The sequence below is a fragment of the Narcine bancroftii genome, chromosome 3, assembly GCF_036971445.1.
Source record: "Narcine bancroftii isolate sNarBan1 chromosome 3, sNarBan1.hap1, whole genome shotgun sequence".
In the NCBI taxonomy this organism is placed as follows: domain Eukaryota; kingdom Metazoa; phylum Chordata; class Chondrichthyes; order Torpediniformes; family Narcinidae; genus Narcine; species Narcine bancroftii.
In genome coordinates this window covers 371,011,145-371,031,659 of record NC_091471.1, presented here as the reverse complement: position 1 = coordinate 371,031,659, position 20,515 = coordinate 371,011,145, and the positions used below count along the sequence as shown (strand labels likewise).

Genomic DNA, 20,515 nt, shown 5'->3' with positions numbered 1-20,515 from the left:
CCTCACCTACTCGCCCTTCCCCTCCCCTTTTACCTCTTCCCTATCCACCCCTCCTTCTACTCATCCTTCCCTCTAACTGCCCCTCACACCACCATAACTTCCCCTGCCCATTACTCCTCACCTACACCCTCTGCCCACCCCTGCTTACCCACCCACTCAGGCCCAGCGCGCTGCCGATCAGCCTTTGTGGAACAGCGGGGGCCGTGCACAGTCTGCCATATCCGTCGCGCTAACAGGAAATCACAGGTGCTCGCCAATCTGCCACACCGCTCGACAGGTGGGAGAAGTGACTGGTTGTGCGGGGAGCCTTCCAACTGGCTTGCCGGCTGATGACATCGACAGACTTCTCGTGTTACAATTTTGTTTTCTCCGTTCTCAAAGTTTGCACGGTCAACCTGCAACACTCTTACTCCCTCCGCGTCCCGTGGATCTGATGCCCGGGTGTTGTTAGGATTCCCAGCAGAAGGTTTGTGGAACTTTACCATTCTGGATTCCTTTTTGAGAATATTCTGGCCATCTTTTAAGAGGGGTGGTTTTAGGGGGGAGGAGATAGTTAGGGGGTGGGGAAGGATGTGCAATGAAGGGGGAGGATGGTGGGGGTGACATTACCAAAAAACAGCATCGGCTCTCGCTGCAGGGCGGGCCACCTCTAATACATTTTTGAAATGATCTTGCGAGCCAAATATAATTATATCGCGGGCCAAATTTGGCCCGTGGGCCAGAGTTTGACATGTGTGGCATAAGAGATTAGTGAGGCAAAATTTGGAGTATTGTGTGATGTTTTGGTCACCTAACTACAGGAAGGATATCAATAAGATTGAAAGAGTACAAAGGAGACTTAAATGAATGTTGCCGGGACTTAAATAACTGAGTTACAAGGATAGGTTAATTAGGTTAGGACTTTACTTCCTGGAGGGTAGAAGAATAAGAAGAGATTTGACAGAGTTATACAAAATTATGAGGGTTATGGATAAGGTAAATGCAAACATCTTTTTTCACTGAAGTTTGGTGAGGTACAAACCAGAGGACATGATTTAAGGGTGAAAGGAAAAAAGTGTAAAGGGGGAATTTCTTCATGCAGCGAGTGTTGGGAGTGTGGAACGAGCTGCCAGTTGAATAAGTAAATGCAGGCTCAAATTTCACATTTCAGAAAAATTTAGACAGGTACATGGATAGGAGGTGTATAGAGGGATATGGTCCAGGTGAAGGTCAATGGGACTAGGCAAAAAAAAGTTCACAGACTAGATGGGGCAAAGGACCTATTTCTGAGGTTCTCTGATTCAGTGTCACATTATTGTATTTATTGAAGCAGACAAATATTTTCAGGGTCTTGTGGCTTTTCTATTTACAGCACGGTAATATGCCATTTTGGCCCACGAGCCCATGTCGCCTAATTTACACCCAATTAACCTACACACGTGATAGGTTTTGAACGGTGAGAGGAAACTGGTGCCTCCTGGAAAAATCCATGCAGAATGGGGAGAATGTACAAACTCATTACGGACAGTACGGGATTCGAACCCCAGTCCTGATCACTGGCGCTGTATAGGCAGTGCGCTTACCGCTACACCAACAATGACACTCCATTTTGATATCAGCACATGCACGGTCTTAACTTGTCTTTTTTCTTTGGCTTGGCTTCGCGGACGAAGATTTATGGAGGGGGTAAAAAGTCCACGTCAGCTGCAGGCTCGTTTGTGGCTGACCAGTCCGATGCGGGACAGGCAGACACGATTGCAGCGGTTGCAAGGGAAAATTGGTTGGTTGGGGTTGGGTGTTGGGTTTTTCCTCCTTTGCCTTTTGTCAGTGAGGTGGGCTCTGCGGTCTTCTTCAAAGGAGGCTGCTGCCCGCCAAACTGTGAGGCGCCAAGATGCACGGTTTGAGGCGTTATCAGCCCACTGGCGGTGGTCAATGTGGCAGGCACCAAGAGATTTCTTTAGGCAGTCCTTGTACCTTTTCTTTGGTGCACCTCTGTCACGGTGGCCAGTGGAGAGCTCGCCATATAATACGATCTTGGGAAGGCGATGGTCCTCCATTCTGGAGACGTGACCCATCCAGCGCAGCTGGATCTTCAGCAGCGTGGACTCGATGCTGTCGACCTCTGCCATCTCGAGTACCTCGACGTTAGGGGTGTGAGCGCTCCAATGGATGTTGAGGATGGAGCGGAGACAACGCTGGTGGAAGCGTTCTAGGAGCCGTAGGTGGTGCCGGTAGAGGACCCATGATTCGGAGCCGAACAGGAGTGTGGGTATGACAACGGCTCTGTATACGCTTATCTTTGTGAGGTTTTTCAGTTGGTTGTTTTTCCAGACTCTTTTGTGTAGTCTTCCAAAGGCGCTATTTGCCTTGGCGAGTCTGTTGTCTATCTCATTGTCGATCCTTGCATCTGATGAAATGGTGCAGCCGAGATAGGTAAACTGGTTGACCGTTTTGAGTTTTGTGTGCCCGATGGAGATGTGGGGGGGCTGGTAGTCATGGTGGGGAGCTGGCTGATGGAGGACCTCAGTTTTCTTCAGGCTGACTTCCAGGCCAAACATTTTGGCAGTTTCCGCAAAGCAGGACGTCAAGCGCTGAAGAGCTGGCTCTGAATGGGCAACTAAAGCGGCATCATCTGCAAAGAGTAGTTCACGGACAAGTTTCTCTTGTGTACTTCCTTGTTAACTGGTACAACATTATGGTGATCCCATAAACATTGCAAAACTTTGAAATGAGAAATAATTGCTGTTCATTTGATCTTGTTTGCAAAGTCAAAGTTTTACTCATTGCAGTCAGCTCATTAGCCCGCAAAAGTCTGGCTATGTATCAACTGGCACTTGCTTATAATGATGAATTTCAATCAGCTACTCAAAGTGTGTTGCTGCCAGACGTCTATTTTAGTCAGGGAAATGTATTCTTGAAATCTCATCAAAGTGCAAACAAAATCATGTCTTAAAATCCTTATTTCAAAAAAGTGTGAGGTAAAAATCTGAATTGCCTGTATTTGCTCTTCATCTCTATACTATCTGTGTGCTTGTCTCAATGGCTTTTGAACTAAACCATTGTCCTGGTTTCTATTCCCCCCCCCCCCCCCGCCCCAACCCTCTCATTGTGAACAAAGTTCACTTCATAACTGTACTTCAAACAGGACCTTGAGTTTCAAGCTGTGTAGGATGATGCTTGATAACTTCATGCATTTTGTCAACTTCACAGCAGATGGTGAGGATGTCCTTGAGTAAGATTTCAAGTTAGGAAGGATCCCTGTTCTATCTTGATGAATAGAAAAGACGGAGACTGAGTTTTGTCTTCTAAAAAAAGTTTTTCTTTCAACCTGCTGAGAACATGTGTCTGCTGATACAGTCTTGAGATCACTCAAAATGGTATTTACCAAAGGGAAAACAGTAACCTGAGGTAAGATCCAAAATTATCATGGAGGACAACTATTAAATCAAATACATTCAATTGCTATATAAATGGTAAGCTTTAGTAACTTTCCAGTCACCTGGGGCTTGCAATGCAGGGTGCTTTTCAACAGTCTTATCCACTTAAAAGTAACCTTTTTTCTAAAATGACTGAATATATTTTAATGTTTGAACTTGGGATTGGTGCAATATGTTTACAGCACGATGAAACCGTCATTGAAAGATCAGGCTGAACCTAGTGAGTTGATGTGAACACAATTATAGTCGAAGACCGTAACAAAATTATGGAGAGGGATTAATGGAAATGTTTTTAAAAATCATTCACAACACAGGAGAAGCCAATTCCAGCCATTAAATTTTGTGCACTGAATTAGCTGACAACCCTGTTTTGGGTGGGGGTGGGTGGGCCTGGAGGCAGAGAACGGATCGTGGGCAGAACTTGCAAACTCCTTGTAGTTCTTTTGGATGAGCTTCCAGAGCTATTTGGAAGCATAAATTATTGTTATGAACTCGGTGATACAGAAGATTAGTTAGAAACAAATGTCAGAATCAGAATTTACTGTCGTGATCACGTCATGAAATTCGTTTTTTTGCAGCAGCAGGCTTCATTGTAACAAACACTCATGTAAATCACTTCACAAAAAAAATTAAAAACTCAAAAGTCAGGCCGTGTCTTTAGTTCATTGATCATTCAGGAATCTGATGGCAGCGGGGAAGAAGCTGCCCTTGTGCCGCTGAGTGCTCAACTTTAGGCTCCTGTGACTTTTTCCCGATGGTAGCGGAGTGAAGAGGGCATAGGCTGGGTGGTGGGGTCCTTCAGGATAGAGGCTGCTTTCTTAAGATACTGCCTTTTATAGATGTCCTCGATGGAGTGGAGTCTGGTGCCTGTGATGTCACAGGCTGAGTTAACAACCTTCTGGAGTTTTTTCTTGTCCTGAGCATTGGCACCTCCATACCAGACAGTCATGCAATGGCCAGAATGGTCTCCTTGGTACACCTGTAAAAATTTTGAAAGTCTTCATTGATATACCAAATCTCCCCAAGCACTTCACAAAGTATAGCTGCTGGCGAGCCGTCTTATTCTGTATTGTGTAGTGAATACAGAAATCTGTCCATTGTATACAAAACGGTTTGAATAGTGAAGAATGAAGACTCAAGCAATTAAGTTCCTTCATAATGGAGATTGAGGTTTCTGGATATTAAGCAAATCAAGGGCATAAAGCAGGTAAATGAAGTGGAGCTTGATCTTGAACATTGGAGCATGGTTAAAGATCAAGCAGGCCTTTCTTAATTATGTCTGATAGCTTGGAAAATGTAATGATCTAACTGTTATGCCCATTTGTCTGAATTAAGCCATAAGCCGTCTGCCATATCTGCGACAGACAATTCTCATTTCATGTGAATCACACAGCAAGAAGCAAAGTATTTTGTAAAATCTCTTGCTCTTGGCTTTACTTAAATGCGACTGTCTTGAATTTCTTGACTTTTAGCGCACGTAATTACTTTTTACCATTTTTATACCAGGTTTAAATGGAGAGAAATGACACTACAGGGAGATCTGTGCATGTTACTTGTACATCATAAAATGGAAACATACAGGAAAAGCATTCAAAATAAGGACACAAAATGCTGGTAATGGGTTGGCCAATATCCATGGAAAGAGAGTTGACGTTTTAGTCAATAAACTTTCATCGGAACTCTCAGTCTGCTCAGATTTGGTATAACATTAAAAAATTTGGCAAACTTACAAATGTGCAATGGAATGTGTGCTGACTGTCTGTATAGTAACCTGGTATGGGGGCGCCAATGCCTCTGAGTGGAAAGCCATGCAAAAGGTAATGGAACGCTGCTGTCATAGAGCAGCAGCGATCATCAAGGGTCTGTACCACCAAAGACATGCTCTCTTCTCGCTACTGCCATCAGGAATGAGGAATAGGTGCCAGAAGACTTGCACCACTAAATTCAGGAATAGCTGCTACCCCTCCACCACCAGACTCCTCAACAATTAATTCAATCAGAGATTTATTTAAGGTTTCTGACTTTGCACTTTAATTTCTTTTCCTCTCTGTATTGCACAGTCAGTTTGTTTGCATTTATTTATTTATTTACATGTGTATCTTCAATTTAATTTTTAAAATTTAGACATACAGCACGGTAACAGGCCATTTCAGCCCACAAGTCCGTGCCACCTAATTTACACTTCATTAGCCTACACTTCCAGTACATTTTGAATGATGGAGGAAACAGAGAAAATCACACAGACACAGGGAGAATGTACAAACACTCCTTACAGATACCCCAGTCCGGTCCCAATCGCTGGTGCTGTAAATGTGTTCCATCAATCATACTGCCCTTATGTACAGTTTTTACACGGCCAAGAAGTTGAATTCTGCCTCACCTTCAGGAATAAAGAATCTCAGGGTTGTATGTGAAGTCATGTATGTTCTCTGACAATAAATCTGAATTTTGAACTTTGAACCATCCTGTCTTCATTTTCACTGGAAGTCTGAAGCCAATAGCACTTAGTACAGATCTTCACCAAAAGAATTGCAGTGGTTTCAGGGATGACTCACAGTCACTCAAAGTTTTGATCCCCGGTTTGAACATCTTAACTGACAAAATTCAAATTTTGTGAGATACTGTTACGCCATTTAAAGATGTGTGAATGAAAGTTTTGCATTTCTGTTTGCTTTATTTAATTTTCAGCTATAGTTAGACCCTGAACACGAGAATTTTCTTTGCTATCTTTGTTCTGGAGCTGAAATATCTTATAATGTCAGATTCAGGCTTTGCAATATCTCAAATTATTACCTTCACAATCAATAAACCACAAACATGATATGGGAGTGTCACTATATATAAAAATGAAAACATTATACAGAGAGGCACAGGTTTTCAGTCTTAATTTAAATAATCTTAAATTGTTGCCACAGATGTCTGTGGAAGACAAATCACTGAGTGGATTTAAAACCAAAGTTTATTGGTTCTTGATCCGTTTGGGGTCAAACCTCAGATGCTGGTGCGAGAGGAAAAAAAAAATCAGTCAACCATGATTTTAATGGCAGAGCTGATTCAATGGGTTGAGTTCTCATCCTATGGCCTCAAATCGAAAGACAACCACTTCCATTCAATGTAATATTGAATATGCACAAAATATTACACAATTAGATTTTAATTAAGCATATTTCAGTATTGTATTCTCCCAACTTTTAATTACTTCAATTCACATCTTTCTGACTATTCAAATCAGCTTCATGAAAAAAACATGTATCAAATGTTGGTTGCCACATTTGAGATGTAATAACTCTTCTGACAGAGGCCAAAATTGTTTGAGATACAAGTGTGTGTATGAAAAAGTCAGAGGGCAGCCAAGCCAGTCTTACTTTTTGGCTGCTAAACATTCAAGTTCGTATGTATATACACTCTACTTTTTCTATACACATACCTATGTGTATGTTTCAATTCTTGGTGAGAATAAATGGTTCTCCCTCATTGTGCATTTAATCCATGTTTTAAAGATCACTCGCGCTTAATCTCACACCAGAGATTTTTTTTTTATGTGCATGTGTATAATAGCCTTTTTTGTCAACATTTTGAATTAAGCATTTAGAATCCTGAAACTGAGTAAAATGTCTAATTTCCCCTCTTGATCTTTTTGGCAAGGTATTTAGTATCATTCACTCCCATATCATAGTTTTTCCTCTATCAGAACCAAAAGAGTTCTCATCAGTTTGAGAATCTTCACTGGTACAGATTTTAATCTGATCTCACAACAGATATGCAACAGTTTGACCAAACCTTTGCTATAACAGAGGCTTTAACATATTCCTAACAATATAGACCTAAATTTGCTGACAATTGTCCTTTTAGGATCTAAGCTCAAGTTACTTTATTTTGTTTCAATATGCTGCAACCCCATCTGTAAACACAAATAACCCATTATGGTATTAGATTGAATCAGAATTTTCAGAATCAAAATTTATTGTCACGATCCTATTACAAATTCATTGTTTTGTGAGAGCAACACAGTGCAAATATTGCTATAAAATACAATTTTTATTTTTTTTAACATGCAAAGAGAAGAGAAAGTGAGGCAATGTTTGTAGTGCATTTTGCATTCAGAAATCTGAAGGCAGAGGAGAAGAAGCTATTTTAACGCCTTCCTGATGGTAGCAGAGTGACAAGGACATGGTCAGGCTCCTTGAAGCTAGAGGCTGCTTTCATAAGACATATCCTTTTGTAGGTGAGCTCGATGGAGTGAAGACTGATGTCTGTAATGGTGCTGGCTGAGTTCACCACTCTCTGTAGTCTTCTCCTATCCATTGCATTGGCATCTCCAAACCAGACAGTGATGAAATCGGTCAGAATGCTCTCCACAGTTCACCTGTAGAAATTTGCAAGAATCTTTGGTGACAGATCAAACCTCCTCAAACTCCTCATGAAGTATAGCCACTGGCGAGCTTTCTTTGTGATTGCATCGACCTTAAGGCCCAGGACAAATCTTCAGAGATGCTGCCACACAGGAAGTTTGAAGTTGTTTACCCTCTCCACTGCTGACCCCTTGATGAGGACTAGTTCATGTTCTCCTGATTTACCCCTCATTTTTTTTTTCACACCATAAATCACATTAGCCATGATATACATTATTTCTTTTTCACACATATACAGTGACTTTTTCTCCCCCCCCCTCATCCATTTTAGGTATACAATCTAGGTTGCATTAAGCCAGTCAGACAATGTTGTCATTCAACAAAATTACACCAGAAATTCTACTGAGTCCATTCTTTTCTTTCCTTCTCCTTCCATCAACTTAGGTACTGTTTGTCCCCGGTAGGTTTTCGCTATTGTATTTAATGTAAGGCTCCTATACTTGCTCGAATATTTCAATATTATTTCTTAACCTATCTGTTATTTTTTCTAATTGAATACATTTATTCATTTAAATTTAGTATTCTTCCTTTTAATTTGGTTATGTATTCCATTAATATTTAAAGACATATAGTTCAGCGTAGCCCTTTTATATTTTGTTTATCTTCTCTTTCCGTTTTTCCATCATTACCTTTCCTCCTTTTCCATTTCTGTTTTCTTATTTTCAACTCTTTATAAGACAACATTCCTACAACATCCAACATTTTCCTTATTTTCCTATTTCTATCTTATTTATCCCCAATCTCCCCTTCCCCTCCTGAGTTGTCCTTTATCCCTTGTCGGACAACCACATCTCCCCTCTCCATTTGGATTTGCGAATCCACTCGCAAGCGTCAACTGATTTTGCAGTGACCGCTATTTCCCCCCACCCCGCCCCCCCAGAAAAGATTTCACTTTTCATATGTCACAAAGGTCACTCTTTTAATTCCCTCCTTATTCTCTCTATTCCATTACCTTCCCTTATTAATTCTTGTCTATACTATCTATATTTTCCTCTAAGTACAGATACATTCACGTATGCACATTGTCTCTATTCACTCTTATACCTCTTTACCCGCATACATATCAATCGTGATCATTTTTACTCTCATTACCCGTCTTCATCCCTCAGTCTATTTTTGTCTTTACCCACATACATATCAATCGTGACCATTTTTACTCTCATTACCCGTCTTCATCCCTCAGTCTATTTTTGTAATTGTTCTGCAAATTTTCGTGCTTCTTCTGGATCCGAGAATAGTCTGTTTTGTTGTCCTGGAATAAATATTTTCAATACCGCTGGATGCTTTAGTATAAATTTATACCCTTTCTTCCATAAAATCGCCTTTGCTGTATTGAACTCTTTTCTCTTCTTTAGGAGTTCAAAACTTATATCTGGATAAATGAAGATTTTTTGCCCTTTATACTCCAGTGGTTTGTTGCCCTCTCTTACTTTTTCCATTGTCTTCTCCAGTACCTTTTCTCTTGTAGTATATCTTAGGAATTTTACTACAATAGATCTTGGTTTTTGTTGTGGTTGTGGTTTAGAGGCCAATACTCTATGTGCCCTTTCTATTTCCATTTCATGCTGTAGTTCTGGACATCCTAGGGTCTTAGGGATCCACTCTTTTATAAACTCCCTCATATTCTTGCCTTCTTCATCTTCCTTAAGGCCCACTATCTTTATGTTATTTCTTCTGTTATGGTTTTCCATTGTATCTGTTTTTTGAGCTAGTAGTTCTTGTGTCTCTTTAGTTTTTTTATTAGATTTCTCCAATTTCTTTTTTAAGTCTTCTACCTCCATTTCTGCTGCTACTGCCCGCTCTTCCATCTTGTCCATTTTCTTTCCCATTTCTGTTAAGGTCATCTCCATTTTATTTATTTTCTCTTCTGTGTTGTTTATTCTTTTTCTTAAATCCTTAAATTCCTGTGTTTGCCATTCTTTAAATGACTCCATGTATCCTTTAATAAGAGCAAGTATATCCTTTATCTTGCCTTTCTTTTCTTCTTCCATTTCACTGTACTCTTCCTCTTCCTCCTCTTCCTCCTCTGGGTTGACCATCTGTTGTTTCTTTGTTGCCCTTTTCTTCTCTTCTTTCTTGTTTCTATTGTCTTCTGTGGTCTCTTCTTGCTGCAGGTGTTCTGCAGCTGTCGTTGCCGGCTGTGGAGATCGACTCCCCAGCTGGTCCCCCCTCCCGTCGGTGTGTTTTTTTTCATTCGCATCGCCCGAAGTATCGCGCATGCGCGGTTGCGCACTTTTACTCGGCTCAGCGAGCCATTTTTGTAGTCCATTATTTACCGACCTGAGGGAGCGTGTTTCTCTCTCCGCAGCGGGCCTCTTCGGACAGGTAAGGCCTTCACCTTTTTCCTCCTTTGTCTTCTCTTCCTCTCTTCTTACCGTTGCTTTCGATTTTTCTTTTTTTGTCGCCATCTTCTTTCCACCTTTATACTCACTTTTCTGTAACTTTTATTTCTGTGCCTTTGTGTTTTTCTTTGTTTTTCCCGACTTTTCTGGAGAGGGCTGGAGTTCACCGTCCGGCCACTGCTCCATCACGTGACTCCTCACCCCTCATTTTTGTTAACGTTGAGTGCAAGGTTGTTGTTGTGACACCACTATACATCTCCTCATTGCTGTCTATGACTGTGGACAACAGTGGTATCAGCAAATTTGTAGATGACATTTGAGTTGTGCCAAGTCACACAGTCATGGATTTAGAGCGAGTAGAGCAATGGGCTAAGCACGCATCCTTGAGATGCGCCTATGAGAAGGAGACATGGTATCTGATTCATACTGACTGGTCTTCTGATGAGGAAGTCAAGTTTATTGTTATTTTGTATTAATAATTCTCTGGTACATCACTTCACCTCGTGCTTATTGTACTGATAAATATTGCTACGTGGTTTTTCATGTACAAACGTTATAATGTTTCACTTTATAGCCAACTCTAGGTTGTATCCAAAAAATGAAAAGATGAATGGCACTGTTTGTCTTCACCCCCATGTCTTGGGTAAACTTGTACATCTCACTTTGTTCGTTTTAGATTGGTCACAGTGTTTGAGCTACCGAAAGAAAATAGACACACTCACCGAGAGGAGTTCAGATTATACAAATGTTTGTTACAAATTCAAAAGCCCAGAACATCACAGGCAAAACCCTTCCCACCATCAAGAACATCTACAGGGAATGCTGCTGTCAGAGAGCAGCAGCAATCATCAAGGATCCACGTTACACCACACACACTCAGTTATCGCTGCTACCATCAGGGAAGAGGAATAGGTGCCCCAAGACTCACACCCCCAGGTTCAGGAACAGCTGCTACCCCTCCACTGTCAGACTCCTCAACAACAAACTCAATCAGGGACTCATTTAAGGACTTTTACTTTTGCACTTTATTGATTTTTTTTAATATCTCCGTATTGCACCATCATTTTGTATTTCTTTATTTGCTTACATGTGTATGTTGTGTCCATTTTTTTTTTTTGCACTGCCAATTAGTGGTAATTCTCCCTCACCCACAGGAAAAAGGATCTCAGGTTTGTATGTAATGTCATGTATGTAAATTATAAAATAAAATTTAGACATCTAGCACCGTAATAGGCCTTCTTGTCCCACAAGTCCATGCCACCCAATTAACACCCAATCAACCTCCATCCCCGGTGCGTTTTGAATAGTGGGAGGAAACTGGAGACCCTGGGGAAAACTCATGCAGACACAGGGAGAACATACAAACTTCTTATAGATAGCGCAGGATTTCAACCCCTGTCCTGATCGTTGGTGTTGTAAAGGTGTTGCAGTAACCGCTACACCAACTGTGCCACCCGATAAATTTGGAATCTGAAAAATAATGGTGTTAAAAATTGAGTTGTTTTCAGTGGTTGAGGTGACCCAATGCAGAGTTAGAACAACTTGTTCTTTTAAGTATTCAGTGCTATTAGAGCATTGCTTCAAAAGGTAATAATGCCAAGTTAAAGCCTCCATTCATTATGAATGATAATTGGAAGCTTCTATGTAATTTTACTTGACAGGCAATTTTTACCTTTTCTGCTGCATTGTCCTCATAGGCCACAATAAAAATAATTATTTTACATCAGAATAGAAAATGTAATTGAAATAAGAATCAATCTTACTGATTCATTTGGTTAATGAAGGTTTTATTGGTAATTTAGTCAAAATGCTACTTGTTAAATCTCTCACTTCAACACATATTTGAAAATGGTGTATTTAAATGTGTTTATCTTCACCTGACTGCCCTGGTCATCACAGGATTTTACAGTTCAATTAAAAATTACAGTGGTGCTCATGCATGGTTGCAAAATGCTCACAGAAAGGTCACTCTTGGGTTTTGTTGATCTAAGACAACATCTTGACCAAGGAGAAGAACTCCTGTTGTTTGCTGAAGAAGGTGGGGGTTTTGCAAGTGAGAGAGTCACATGGGCTTCCTGGCAGTTGGAGAGAGAGAGAGACAAGTTAACAAGGTCTCCCAGCTAGTGTGGGTGACTGAAAATGGCTGAACAGTGCAAGCCAGGAAGGTGGTTGAAACTGATGAAAAGTTCCAGAGCAGTGGATGGCTGGAAGTGCTATCTGTCTGATCTTTCTCTTGGAATAAGAGGAACAGAACGGAACTCTGTGGTGGCCTGAAAGAAAGAAGTTACCTTCTGGAAAACCCTGATGGAGCAAGTTTCATCAGCGAGACATTGAGGTGACTAATGGTGGTACCTCAGTTGTGGAAATCCTGGAAGAACAAATCTCTCTCTGCAAACTCTACAAGAACCTTCCTGAGCGGTAAACATTTACCTTTCGAGCACCAAAGCCTAGTGAAATTTATACATGTTAAATTCTGTGCACAGTATAAGAATTGCCTGCATCCAGAGAACTTGGAAGAAGGAGAAGTGAGATTGAACTGTGAACCAAAGAACTTAACTTTACACACACATTACATACACGTGCACTTAGAATTAGAAGGGGGTTAATTTGGATTAGTTAAATATAGGGATGTTAAAGTTTGATTCTGTTTTCATGTTTAAGGTTGATTAAAAACAACTTTTGTTTTAAAAACTACTTGTCTTGGTGAATGTCTATTGCTGCTGGGTTTGGGGGTCCTTTGGGCTTGTAACAAATTCTTCAAACTAAATTTACAATAAGAAAATGTAATATTTATCTGCTAAAACACTGCAAACTAATATCCAATTACCTCCTCCAATTTTATAGAAAACTTCCAGAATAAGGTTAGGAGTTGCTGCCTCAAAATTCCACTACTCCCTCACCTAACTCCATCGATCCATCATCTTCCTCTTCACCAGGTTCCATCAATCAGCTTCCAGGCCTTACCTCATCTCTATACTGGCTATCTCATGCTTACACTCACAGACCTGATATAGGGCGTCAGCCTGAAATGTCAACCTTTCCTTTGCCTTTCCCGATTCTGCCTGACTCAAGTTCTTTCAATAGTTTGTATTTTGAATAAGGATGGGACTTTCTTACCAAGCCTAACTAGAAGCTCAAAACAAAATGTGTTGTTGTGAACTCAACAAAGGAAAACAATCTCAGGCTTCCAGGATTGTCTCTCTCATAGTGCTGACCTACCAACCAGCGTGGCCAAGAATCTGCTGGTTTTGCTTCTTTCTCTTGTCCTCAAACAGGACCGGGTTGCCAGCCTGATGTCCACAGCTTTCTGATGCAATTTAATGCACTTATAAAAGGTGTTGGACTGAATTTTGCTGTGGAAACACAGCATTTGTGGTTGCACCAACTTTGCATGACAGATCTAGGACAATGTGGGTTTCAGACTCTGTCAAGATAATGCAAGGAAAGTTAAGTGTGTGAAGGTCAGGCTGGAATCTGGGAAAACACTGAAGTTCAGAATGATGATTAAGATGAGCTGTCTCTTTTAATTATTAAATCAAGAGAGGAGTATGGAAATCTCTCAGTCATGACACCACATATTGTGGTGTCAAATAAGAGCTAATCAAGTATTTAATCTGCAGAGAGATATCTGACCAACGGTGACCAAGCGCCAGAATCTGACAATCAGGAAGCAAAGCTGTTTAGAAAAATTAAGCATTTCATTTTTTAACATTGAACACATCTGTGCTACTGTTACAAACTTAACAACCCTTTCGATTATGTTTGAGACTAAAGGGACTTTGTTAGCACTAACACAGGAACACCAATGGTAGATTCAAAATAATTAAACTATTAACAACATAACATTTCTTACTTATCTCTAAACTTGCTTAACACTAAACTTAACCCCACTATGCACAAATATAAAATTGTGTGTGTGTGTGTGTGTGTGTGTGTGTGTGTGTGTGTGTGTGTGTGTGTGTAATTAAAGACCTGCTCTGAAAAGTCAGTCTTTAAAAGATCAACATAATTTTAGTCTTGCTTAAAGATCTTGAATTCTCAGTTCAGAAATAATAATAAAAGTGCTTTTAAACATCAGGCCTTTTTACTCACAATGTAGTTTAAATCTATTTGTTCTGACCTTTCCAGATACATCAACTCCAAAAATGAACACTCTTTTCTGAAAACAATGTGCTATGACTTGTGTGTGACCCCATACTAACCCACAGCTAAGAACACAAATACTATATTTTAACTCTAAAATTTACTTTACTGAGACATTTTTATCAAAGAAATGTAGTTTAACATTAAATTAAAGGTTAACATCTCTGCCTAAAGAAATCTCTTGACTGCCTAAAGAAATCTCTTGACTGCCTGAAGAAATCTCTTGGACTGCCTAAAGAAATCTCTTGGTGCCTGCCACATTGACCACCGCCAGTGGGCTGATATCGCCTCAAACCGTGCATCTTGGCGCCTCACAATTTGGCGGGCAGCAACCTCCTTTGAAGAAGACCGCAGAGCCCACCTTACTGACAAAAGGCAAAGGAGGAAAAACCCAACACCCAACCCCAACAAACCAATTTTCCCCTGCAGCCGCTGCAACCGTGTCTGCCTGTCCCGCATCGGACTGGTCAGCCACAAACGAGCCTGCAGCTGACGTGGACTTTTACCCCCTCCATAAATCTTCGTCCGCGAAGCCAAGCCAAAGAAAGGTTAACATAAATCCATTACACTACCTTTTTATGAACATGCTAGTTAATAATTCTAACCTCAGTCTGGCATGGTGAATCTGTTCTCCATATCCAATTATTACCTTTGGTTTGTTGGTCTGTACTCCTCCCCCTGCTATTTCTTTTATTCATGTGCCTACCTATTTCTTCCCATACTTACTTTAACAAAGCGCTCAGGCCTGAAACGACAGGCCTTCTTTATCTCCTATGGATGCTGAGAAACCTGGTGAGTCACAACAGCATTTGTGTTTTTACTACAATCACAGTGTTTACAGACTTCCGTGTTTCACTCAGTGCAGACTGGATCGGTGTTCTTGCTCATGACACTGACATCTTCATTCCTGACTTCATAAAAAAAGTTATAGCTTTTGTAAACTTTCTGTCAAGTTCACTTCGTTAATACTTTCAGCGAGATGGCTCTTTTTGCAAAATCCATTGCCTGTATACAAATGACTTCAGTCAATGAGGCTTTGTACTATTTTCTCTGTCCTGTGTCCAAATCAGTGCACACAATCAGTACTCAGTCTTTTCAGGTGGTTAAGCATAACCCTGTACTAATTCATGTGGCAGGAGCATCAGTTTGGGTCTGGTGCTCAGTTTTTGAATATTTGTTTGAAAGTTGTATCTTCAATTTCCATTCAATGTGGGAAATATGTTTATACTTAACCTTCACTTAAGAATCAGGGAGCATAAAATATACATCTCTTGAAATTAACTAGCCTGAAGGAAAGTTCAATTGTGAATCAGGCCCAAGGAACTGTATGTTACTGAGTAAGCCCTTCACGCATGAGCTCCATTAAAAAGTAAGATAATTCCATGAGTGGGGCAAGGTCGGTGGGTTGTGGGGGGAAAGGGTCTGAAAGGGTGAGATGCAAGATTGGGAATCACAAAGGGGAGCTCTGAACTAACAATGATCGATATCTAGATAAGTTGGGGTGAGTGGTGACCACAAAAATCGGTGAGGGTAAGAACAGTAAAAGGGGGATGATGGTAGCAATGTAGGGTTGGGATTCTGAGGTAATTTGGGATTCTCGGAGCATAGAATTGATCACAGGGATGTCAGGCACATTTTTCCGTTTGGTTGGTAGGTCGGGACATTGCAAGTTATATGTTAATTGCTGGGAATAGGGTGGTTGAGTCGTGGGGTTATCAGATCTTAAAGAATTGGGTGGTCTGGAAATGAGTGTGATCAAAAGGGTGGATTGTGGTTCTTCATGACCCATGGCATTGGTGGGCAGTGGGATACCTGTGGGTCGGGTAAACATCACTCCCATGATTTTGGGGAGTTATGTTTGGTTGAGTGTGAAGATTGCAGAGTGAAGTGATTTTTGGGCAAAAATCATGAGCTTTTATTTTGTTGTGAGAAGGGATAGAGTTGACAGAAAGTTGATTAACTACTTATCTTAAAGAGGACTGACTTGAATCAATCTTCTCGCACCAGCCTGGGCTCATTTCCCTTTAAATATTTTAAGTTGGTATATGCGTGTACTGTATAAATGTGCACAAGGCCACTGTAGGCTTGGAGTCAGTGCATATGATACATGGAGATCCAGAAAAGAATGGTGTGCTTCATGCAAAAATGCCCAGATTCCAATGACATTTATCATTAAACTTGGAGCACACAGCATGCAGAAAGAAAATGTTTATACAGTGTGGTTCACATTATCCCAAAGCAGTTTACAGTTCAATGAGTAGAAGGTCAATAAAAGAATCACAGATTTAAGATAACTGGCTACAGAATCTGTGGGGAGTGAATAAAATATTTTTACCAATATCTCATAAAATAAATGAGATTTGAGCCAAATTTCCTAATAACATAAAAAAGAGGAATTGGATACTCACAGAGGAATTGCTTGAAGGGTTATGAAGAGTGGAGAATGCAGAACCAATTGGAAATCTATCAGAGAGTCTACTTCTGAGCCATTGGATTCTGTGCTATACTCTGAAAGTACAACATGCAAACAATAATTGTGGTACAAATTGCACAAGATTTGTACTATTAATCAATTGGAATAGAGACGAGCAATCTCATACCTACCACAGTGAAACTATCAAACAAATACATTGCTTGAAATAGAATGCATTGAGAAGATATACTTTCAATAAAGAGGCTAGTTAGAGCCTTTCTTTCAAGGTACTAAATTAAACCATTAACTTCTATATCTCTATTACAACAGGGCATTTCATACTTCAATGAATTAGCATTAAATATACATTTATATTCCCACTGATATTTTCTTTATGCCAACATTTCAGTTATTGAATAGTTTCATTAGCCGTAGGCAATTCAGTAGGGCAGCAACACCTTTGGAATTCTGTCAGAATGATGTCCTCTGTTTGTAAAAATCAATGGTAATCTCGAGATATTTTTGGAATCAGGTGAGGAGATTCAGGACCTAAGTTTTGATTTTGGCAAAAATGGTGTGGATTAATTTAGAACTACAGTAAAATCCCTGGGATCCAGCACCAATGGAGATTGGTAGGTACTGGAAAAGTGTATATTCCAGTTGCTTGAGACTTATTCTTGCAACATCTAACTAATGCACCAGCAGTAAGAATAAAGTTTTAAAAACTTACACTGAACAAACTTCACTAGCGTGAATATAAAAACCTTAAAGCATTTTAGTTTATTTTCAGTCATATTTTTTGAAAAATTTAAATGTCGCTGCATCTGCAGGTTCTACCCCTTCAGAGAACGTCCCCAAAAAAGACAATAACATTATAGATAATTCACCCTCCACCTTCCCCAAGTTTACAGATAAAGCCTCTGACCAGGGTGACTTACTAAGTAGGGATAAGGAGCCATTTTAAGAGAGTCACCCCAACGGCGAGTGGCATCAACCAGCTCTTCGTCCTGGGTGAAGCCATTGCTGTTTCACACAACTTTATTCAAACAACTGCCATGAGCAAAGTCCGACCAAGGTACTCCACTGGCTGAATGTTTTCTCCCATCTTCACCAAAGTTTTATGTACCAGCGTCGTCTCCGCTCCATCCTCAACATTCATTGGAGCGACTTCATCCCTAACATTGAAGTACTCGAGATGGCAGAGGCCGACAGCATCGAGTCCACGCTTCTGAAGATCCAGCTGCGCTGGGTGGGTCACGTCTCCACAATGGAGGACCATCGCCTTCCCAAGATTGTATTATATGGCGAGTTCTCCACTGGCCACCGTGACAGAGGTGCACCAAAGAAGAGGTACAAGGACTGCCTAAAGAAATCTCTTGGTGCCTGCCAAATTGACCACCGCCAGTGGGCTGATATCGCCTCAAACCGTGCATCTTGGCGCCTCACAGTTCGGCGGCAGCAACCTCCTTTGAAGAAGACCCACCTCACTGACAAAAGCCAAAGGAGGAAAAACCCAACACCCAACCCCAACCCACCAATTTTCCCTTGCAACCGCTGCAACCGTGTCTGCCTGTCCCGCATCGGACTTGTCAGCCACAAATGAGCCTGCAGCTGACGTGGACATTTACCCCCTCCATAAATCTTCGTCCGCGAAGCCAAGCCAAAGAAGATTTATGAATGTATGTATGTATGTATTTATTTATTTATATCCCTTGATTTTTTTTTTTTTGCTGGTTGCTTGAATTCTGGATATGAGGGGTTTTATTGTAATCACAAAAATGTTGAAAACCTCATTTGGCCTTTGTCTTTGTAGGAAAATACTTACCAGGTAACTCAATTGATTGAAAGTCCAATCCTTCTACTATTATCCACATCAGTCTTTTTTATACTTTCTCCAGTAATCAGTGCATTTTTTTGCAATTTGCAAGGTGTTCCTACTGGATGTAATAAAGGTTCTAAATAAGTTGACCTCATTGCTATATTAATATTGGCAATGAACACCAGTATTTTCCACTTCATATAATCTTGTTCAGGACATCAAGGGTTATTGGGAGATGGCTGGGGAATGGGGGTGAGCGATAAGGATCAGCTCTTGATTAAATGGCAGACAGACCTGAATGTCTGATTGGCCTACTTCTGATCTTATATCTTGTGATATTGTGATCATATTTGTTAAATTCGGTGATTTGTGAATTTGCATTTCCCAATCATTTTTGTTCCTCTAAAAACTAATATGGTTTCTTACCTTCCAAAGAATATTGCACTGCACTGCATTGAAATTTATCTCAATTTTCTATGTCTATTTCCATTTTCAGCACTTTTGCACAATTTCAAGATGATAACTTGAATTCTGGTTTGGTATGATCTGTCAATTGAAATTCTTATCAAGTTAGGAGTCAAAATCATTTATGTAGCTGGCAAATAACAAGTGGTTCCAAGGGAGGCCTTTGCCACATGACCAACTCCTTTAACTCTTATCCTTGGATGTCTGTTTCAGTCCACACATGCTCATGATCTTTGACATATCAGTGTAATGTAATTGGGAAAATCAACAAAATATTATTGATTTTCAAGGAAAATTAAACATGAGTAGGCCAGTTTTGAATCAGATATATTGGGTGCTTAAGAAATCACATCTACAGTATTTAATGTGTTTATTGAAGGAAGAATTGTATTAAAAGCAGTTCAAAGAAGAATCCAAGATGATATGGCTCATTGAATTCAAAACTGGCTTGATGATGGAAGGAGACAGAGTGTAATAGTTGAGGGTTCCTTTTCTGATTGGTGGCCTATAACCGATGATGTGCTGCAGGCCTCACGGCAGTTGTTTGTTATTTATATGAATGATTCGGATGACAATGTGGTTAATATGGTTTGTAAATATGCAGATGACACCAAAATTGGTGGTTTTGTGGACAGTAATGAAGGAAATCTAAGCTTTCAACAGGATCTAGACTTCAGCATCTCAGATTTCTTGTTTACTTACAACAGGATTTAGATCAGTTGGGATGTTGAGCCAAGGAATTGCAAACTGAATTTAATTCTGACAAGTGTGTTTGTAAATCAACCGTGGCAGGACTTGCACAGTAAAGGAAGGGCTTCAAAGAGTGTGACAGAAGAGAGAGATGTAAAGATGCAAATCAAGTTTATTGTTATCTGATTGCACAAGTGCCACCCAACGAAGCAGCCTTCACCGGTTCTCGGTGCAAAATACGTAAATACACAATCAGAAATAAAACACATTCAGACAAACAAATACACATGCAACACAAGTATGAATATGTATAAATAAATAAATATTGTTTTGTGAATATGAGAGTCTTGGATGTTTGATGTGAGCAGTTCCTTTCGTCGTCGTTCAGCGTTCTCACTGCCTGTGGGAAGAGGCTGTTCCTCAGGCTAGTGGAACTGGCTCTGAAACTCTTGTGTCTCTTTCCTGAGCCGGGAGCAGCCTAAAGATGTTGGGTGCAGGATGGAAGGAGTCCTCATTGATTTTGCGTACCCTCTTCAGACAATGATCCCAGTAGATCACATCACGGAGTGGGGGGAGAGGGGGAGGGAGAGAGTCTCCAATGCTTTTATGGTCCTGTGGATTGACCGCTGATCTATTTCTTTGCAGCGACTATACCAGCCAGGACGCTCTTGATAGAGCTCCTGTAGAAGGTTGACGTCATGGTGGCCTGTAGTCTTGCCTGCCTCAGTCTTCTCAGGAAGTGCAATCACTGTTTTGACAGTGAGGAGATGTGTGTTTAGGATAGATCAATAATTAAGTGAATTCCAAGGAACATT

At 40.5% G+C, this 20,515-nt stretch overlaps 1 protein-coding gene and 1 long non-coding RNA gene across 4 annotated transcripts in view; one reads left to right on the top strand and one right to left on the bottom strand.

The window, feature by feature from the left end:
* Positions 1 to 20,515, top strand: part of LOC138759603 (uncharacterized) — a 374,892-nt gene that overhangs the window by 94,150 nt on the left and 260,227 nt on the right. The gene's annotated exons all lie outside the window — the stretch shown is intronic.
* The window catches only part of LOC138759610 (uncharacterized), a 36,822-nt gene that overhangs the window by 10,210 nt on the left and 6,097 nt on the right, over positions 1 to 20,515 (bottom strand). Inside the window, exon 2 of the long non-coding RNA XR_011354992.1 lies at positions 16,722 to 16,821. This is a non-coding gene — a long non-coding RNA (uncharacterized lncRNA). The remainder of the gene's footprint in view (positions 1 to 16,721; positions 16,822 to 20,515) is intronic.